This window comes from Mesoplodon densirostris, chromosome X, assembly GCF_025265405.1.
Source record: "Mesoplodon densirostris isolate mMesDen1 chromosome X, mMesDen1 primary haplotype, whole genome shotgun sequence".
NCBI classification, from domain to species: Eukaryota; Metazoa; Chordata; class Mammalia; order Artiodactyla; family Ziphiidae; genus Mesoplodon; species Mesoplodon densirostris.
Genome location: NC_082681.1, coordinates 32,489,541 through 32,496,739, shown reverse-complemented (window position 1 = coordinate 32,496,739; position 7,199 = coordinate 32,489,541).

Genomic DNA, 7,199 nt, shown 5'->3' with positions numbered 1-7,199 from the left:
CCACTTCTTCTAGTCTCTGTATACAATTAAATATATATATGGATAATTTATAAGTAACACATAAAATCTGGCAACCACCTGTATGTACTCTGTATCTATAACTCTGTTCTGCTTTGTTTGTTCATTTGTTTTTTTAGATTCCACATATAAATGAACTCATACAGTATTTGTCTTACTGTCTGACTTATTTCACTTAACATAACACCTCCTAAGTTCATCCATGTCGTTGCACATGGCAAGATTTCATTCTTTTTTATGGCTGAGTAATGTCCCATTGTGTATATATACATCTTCTTTATCTATCCATCTATTGATGGGCATTTAGGTTGCTTCCATATCTTGACTATTGTGAATAATGCCGCAATGAACTTAGGGGTGCATATATCTTTTCTAATTAGTGTTTTTGCTTTCTTTGGATAAATACCCAGGAGTAAAATTGCTGGGTCATATGGTAGTTCTATTTTTAATTTTTTGAGGAATATCCATACTGTTTTCCATAGTGGCTGCAGCGATTTACATTCCCACCAGCAGTGAACGAGGATTCCCTTTTCTCTACATTCACTACATGTTTTTTAAAAATTAGAATCAGATTTGAGTAACATAAGCATAATCCTCTGAAATGTAGCCTGTCCAACTATGATTTCTGTCCCATCGATCTGCTAGATTCTAGCAGTCTATGAAATGCTACCACAAATTTTTTTCTTTCACTCAAACCATAGTACCAGATTGACAGACCATTGATGACATAATTGCCTGAGAGTTGCAGTAGTGAAATGTTGGAAATATTTCTACTAAAAGGCATATATATCTAAGTTGACTATTGGATATCACCAAATTTTGAGCACTTTCTCTAGCTATCCCCAAAATTGAGCCTAAGCATCCTTAAATTTGGTGGACAATGAACTTAAAACATAATTTACTTAGGGACTTCCCTGGTGGCACAGTGGTTAAGACTCCACGCTCCCAACGCAGGGGGCCTGGGTTCGATCCCTGGTCCGGGAACTAGATCCCACATGCATGCCTCAACTAAGAGTTCGCATGCCACAACTAAGGAGCCCTCGAGCTGCAGCTAAGGAGCCTGCCTGCCGCAACTAAGACCCGATGCAACCAAATAAATAAATAAAATAAATATTTTTTTAAAAACTTCCTATTTAAAAAAACCCCCAGAAAACATAATTTACTTATATTTTACAATGAAAAAACAACCAAAATGGAAATCAAAGACATCTGGGAGTTCTATAACAAGTCATTAAATCTTCTTTCATGACATAACATACACAAGTACGTAGCACAATGTCTAGCCACAGAAGAAGCCCTCAGAAATGTTCACTACTGTTACTCCATAATATATCCTTATCACCACGGTGTATTACCTGTGGAATATGTGGCATAATGGAAAGAGGCCTGATTAGGAATCACACATTCTGGTTCTTTAAGAGACACACACTGAAATATTTACAGATGAGATGATGTCTAGATTTGCATCTAAATAATCAAGGGGCAGATGCAAGTGTGTTGGAGAACTGGTTAGGGTGTTGATGAAACAACACTGGTGATGGATAATTGTTGATACCGCGTGAGGAGTACATGGGGTTTATCCTAAGATTCTCTCTGCTATTATTTTGAATAATTAAAAAAACATGTTTTTAAATGATCAGGGTTACAAACAAATGCTGACAAAGGCAGGCCGATAATTTAATAGCAAGGAGCGTGGGGACTGGCAAATTGGGGAAGAATACGTCTCTTCCAAAGAAGATGGCCCATACTCAGCTCCAGCTCAGTGTTGCCAGGCAGGAATGTTGGGCCAGGACTGCCAGATTTTCCCAGTTTTTCAAGACTGGCCCCAAATCAAAATGTTTATATGAAACCTTCCATTCTTTAAATGTTGGCAACTAACTGAAATATGTTTTATCGAAAAGCATGCTGCCTATCTAAAACAGGTCTGTGGAATAGACTCAGTCTGCAGCTGCCAATTTGCAGCCTCTGCCTGAGAAGCTAATAACATTAAACAATTTTCATTTTCTGGAGCAGAAGAATGTAATTGAAAGCACACCTAAAGCTAACAATCATAGGATGCCACTGTTCTGCCCTGTTGTGTCTCATTGTAAGTCCTGCTCCCATACATGCTTTGGTCTCTCCCCTCCATCCCTGCCTGTGAGTTTCTCTAACTTGATCCTTCACTCTGCTTACCTAGTTCTGATCTCAACTTTCTGACCACTGAGGACTAAGACATCACGAGTGTCCAGGACAGGAAGTCCCATGGTAATGAACCAGGTCCCACTTGTCCTAGTCATACTTGCTGGCGAATTTTGGAGCTGTTATTAGTGATAAGCATGCATCTTGGGAGAGTCTTTTTTGTTAAATAAATTTATTTATTCATTTATTTATTTTTGGCTGCGTTGGATCTTCGTTGCTGTGCACCGGCTTTCTTCAGTTGCGGCGAGCGGGGGCTTCTCTTCGTTGCAGTGCACGGGCTTCTCATTGCGGTGGCTTCTCTTGTTGTGGAGCACGGGCTCTAGGCGCGCGGGCTTCAGTAGTTGTGGCACGCAGGCTCAGTAGTTGTGGCACACAGGCTCAGTAGTTGTGGTGCACGGGCTTAGTTGCTCCACGGCATGTGGGATCTTCCCGGACCAGGGATCAAACCCGTGTCCCTTGCATTGGCAGGCAGATTCTTAACCACTGCACCACCAGGGAGGCCCCTTGGGAGAGTATGAAGAAACATTATGCCTCAGGGACAAGGTAACTGGCTGGGAAGGTCAGAGTACCCTGGAGAAGAAAAAGGGGATTTTATGAATCCCCTTTTGTCCCTCATGTGGTCAAGAACGTTTTCCTGAAGTTCAGCAGTTTTTTTCAATCTCCTTTGTTTCTTTTCTTCTGTTAAACGAAGTAAAATTTAATTATAATACTCTATATTTTAAAAGTGTATGTGGTATGATTCCAGTCTTATTAGATTCTCCTGCTGCACACACGGCCCCATTCACCCTCTCTTCTTCATCCTTGTGTGCATAGGGATGTCGGAGGGAAGGTACATCAATATCATCAACCCTGATTATCTCATCTTCATCAGATGTGAGTAGATTTGTTCTTTTTACTTTGGACCTTTATGAAGTCCTTGTATTTTCATAATGCCAATTATCATTTTATGACTAAAATGAAGTATTACATAAAGGAACAACTAGTATATATCCAGGGCTGTCTTAAATTTCCTGCTCCCCTTTCTAAGGCTGGGATTACATATGCAAATCCCCTCCCCCTGAGTTTTCCTTTTACTTTATCAGTGTAGACACAGAAAAACTTATATCCTATAAAAACCAACTGTAAGAAGTCATTTTTGAGGCAATCAGGGAATTTGGAATACAAGTGACTGGGTGATGGCACCAAGGGATTATTATTACCATTCAGGTGCCTGGATGGCACTGTGGTTATGTAGGAAAAAAAGTCTGTATTTTGTAGAAAGTGCATACACATAAAGATATAGGGATGAAAATACATGTTGTGTTGAGTTTCTTTTAAATTAGCACAGCAAGAAGAGGAGAGTGAGTGGGGAGGGGAGGAGTAGAAAAAGACAGAAAGAAAGAAGGGAGGGAACAAAGGAGAGAGGGAAGAAAGAAAACAGGATAGATGAAGCAAGTTTAGCAAAATCCTGATATTGAATCTGGATGATGATTTCTATGGGGGTTCATTATTGCATTACTGTATTCTTTCTACTCTTGTGTATGTTTGAAAATTTCATGATAAATGGTATTTAAAAAATAAAGACAAATCCCTTAGCACAAATGACAATAATAAAAATCACCCCTTATAGTTTTACTCAGTTAAAATTAATAAAGTACCTTTCCACACTTCATTCTCGCTTCACAAGAATTCTGTAAGTAGCAAGACATACAAACAACCTGAGTGTCCATTGATGGATGAATGGATAAAGAAGATCGGGTGTACATATACAATGGGATATTTTTCAGTCACGAGAAAGAAGGAAATCCTGCCACAACATGGATGAATCTAGAGGGCATTATGCTAAGTGAAATGTAGACAGAGACTAAGAAATTAAAAAAAAGAAAAGTATTTTGTAAGATGATTATCTTTATTTTAGCTAGTAGTAGTAGGTAATGATAGTCACCCTATTTTACAGTTGGGAAACTGAAGCTCAGAGAGATGTCAGGCATGCTCAGTGTCGCGTGACAAGAACATGGGGCCAAAGTTCTTGCTATGAGAAGGGAACTAGAAGAACAGTGCTGTGCGCTGAAGCCAGATTCAGGTGTTCCAACTCTAAAGCCTGGCATCTTTACTCAACACTCTGGCCTTCTGTGTTTCGGGAGGAGATAGTTAGTGTCATCATGTACACCTTTGATTATCTGGTGAAAGGTGCACACACTCTTAAGATTTACATTCAAGTTCAAACAGACTCATGGTCTCCCCAATGGCCAACCATGGCCTCCAAGTCAGGAACCCCATGTCTGGTTGATGTACCCCACTGCAACAACTGCAATGAACTGAGCAGGGTGCCACGTTAGAGACTCTCCCCCTCTACTCCACATCCTAAGACACCACTTTCATTATCACCACCCCCAACCAAAACCATTCCAGTTATCCATGCCCAGATGCTGGCATTCTGACTCCTTCCGTAACTTTGACCTCAATCCACCTTTTAAACTTCACTTCTCATCCACTACAGTGTTATCTTCAGGTTCTCCCTCCAACTCCCTCTCAAGGCCACACTTTGCATGCACTTGACTGGCCACCCTGGCTGTGTTGGGGTTCCCTGAGACAAGCTTGCACTCATCCCTCCTGGGGCTGCTCACCTACCTTTTTTTTTTATTTTTTAAGTATACTTGATTTACACCATGCTACTTCTTTTAACTGGGATTCCCAGCACAACCTGCACAGCATCTGCCAGTGTCTGATCCAGCCTGTGATGTACAAACAACACACGACCCACAAAAACCAAACCTGCTTCTACCACAGGCTGCTAAGTACAAAGTCTTTTCAAAGATTTGAATCCTGTCCCTACCTTTGGGCCGTGTAACCGTGGGAAAGTCACTGAACCTCTCAGAGCCTCCATTTCCTTAGTTAGGAACTAAAAGAATGATGCCCCCTCCTCAGGGGACGGCTATAAGATCGATTAGCCAGGCCCTGGTGCACAGTGAGCACCCGCATGGTGTCACCAGCATGAGCAAGCACAGCTATGTGCCACTCCACAGACTCTCATATCCACTCAGGAGCAGGGGCGACACTCTGTGTCCAGCATCTTCAGTCACAGTGCAGGCCCCTGTGCAGAATGACCGCAGTCAGTCCCGACCCCTTAACTCTAGCATCAGCTAAAGTTATCTGAGCCCTCACCATGGGCCTTACTTGTATTCCTTCATGTAAATTTCACAACACGGTACAGCAGGTACCATCATGATCCCCATCCTACAGATGTGGTACCCAAAGCTCTAAGAGGTCAGCTACCTTGCCCAGGGTCACAGAGTAAGTAAGGTGTGGGGCTTGGAGGTCTGCCTCCATACTGTGGGTCCTCCTACTCCTAGGTGGGCCAGTTTGCCTCCCCAGATTGTGAGAACCTCCAGCACAATGGCCAGGTTGCCTTTCACAGGCCTTCCCACATTGCTGTCCTTTACATGCAGCAGCCAACATAGGCTTATTGCCTGAAGCACGTGTAGGTACAAGAAGACACGGCAGGGACATTATTTTCACAAGAAAATATCCTCTCTTCATTGCCAACACTCAGATGATAACCATCTTTATCTTCTCTCCTGGGCCCTCATGAAAAATAATTACTAAAAAGATGGAAGGAAATGGGAGGCAACATGGTATGGTCACTTATAAAGATTTTAACAAATTATCTCCATTAATCCTCAAAACAACCCCAAGAATTAGGTACTGTTGTTATCTCGACTTTGGAGATAAGGAAACTAAGGCTAAAGGAGAATAAGTAACTCAGGTGAGCCAGGTAGCAAGTGAGGAGACAGCAAGGTTTCTGATGTCAGTAGTTTGGCTCCAGGAAGTGCTATCCTGAGAACGTAATATCTTGGTCAAAGACAGAGGCCGTCAGATTGCAATCTCTTACCATCTTTTTGAGAGTGAATTGGCCAACCAAACATTTTTTTTTAATTTATTTTTTGGCTGCGTTGGGTCTTGTTGCTGCACGCGGGCTTTCGCTAGTTGTGGTGAGCGGGGTCTACTACTTTGTTGTGGTGCACAGGCTTCTCATTGCGGTGGCTTCTCTTGTTGCAGAGCACAGGCTCTAGAGCGCAGGCTCAGTAGTTGTGGCACACGGGCTTACTTGCTCCACAGCATGTGGGATCTTCCCGGACTAGGGATCGAGCCCGTGTCCCCTGCATTGGCAGGCAGATTCTCAACCACTGCGCCACCAGGGAAGTCCCCAACCAAACATTTGAGCTGTTTTCTTACCCATTCTCTGGGAGCATGAGGCAGGGGGTAGTTATCTATTGGGCATAGTACATGAGGTGACTAGGGTGCATGATACATTTGGGGCCCATGAACGTAGTTTAATTTCTGATATAAAATAGGGTTAATGAGAATGGTGGTCGTGCAGGTAAAATTACGATACTTCACATACATTGTCAAGCATAGGGTCCATTGTTAGAAGCTAGTCTTAATATTTAGAATATTAACACGTCCTGAAGCATCCACAAAACACTCCTTGCAGGAAGAATCTCAGGGCCCTCAATCTGGTCTGGCTCTCTGTATTTGACAATAAATAAATTTTATTTATTCCGCAGCAAGAGCTCAGGAAGCTATTTCTAGAAAAGGGAGGTTTAGAGGAAAAGGGGAGGAGGCAGCCGCAGGAAAGGGAGGAATTCGACCAGGTCCACAGCACTCGCCCAGCACAGGGAACAAGTAGGCTTTTGAAGAAGGTCTATAGCCAGACGCAGCGCAGAAGTTGCATTAGCCATAGTCAAAACCAGGACGAAGAGGAGCCCTTGCACTTTATGCATTCTCAGATGCTCTAAGCACTGTGCAGGTTTCAACTTCTGCAATCTGATGTGGATTCATTACTAAAAAGCTACAGGCCATGGACTTTCTTAAGGGGTGTGCTAGGTTGGTTTTTACCCCTGTAGTGCATCTGAGCGCCCTGCATGATCACGAAACCCAAGCTCCTGTTCCCGGAGACCCTGGGGGAGTATAGTGGACTCTAACTTTAGCCTCATTGCAAAACTTCAGAGCAAGCAAACTCC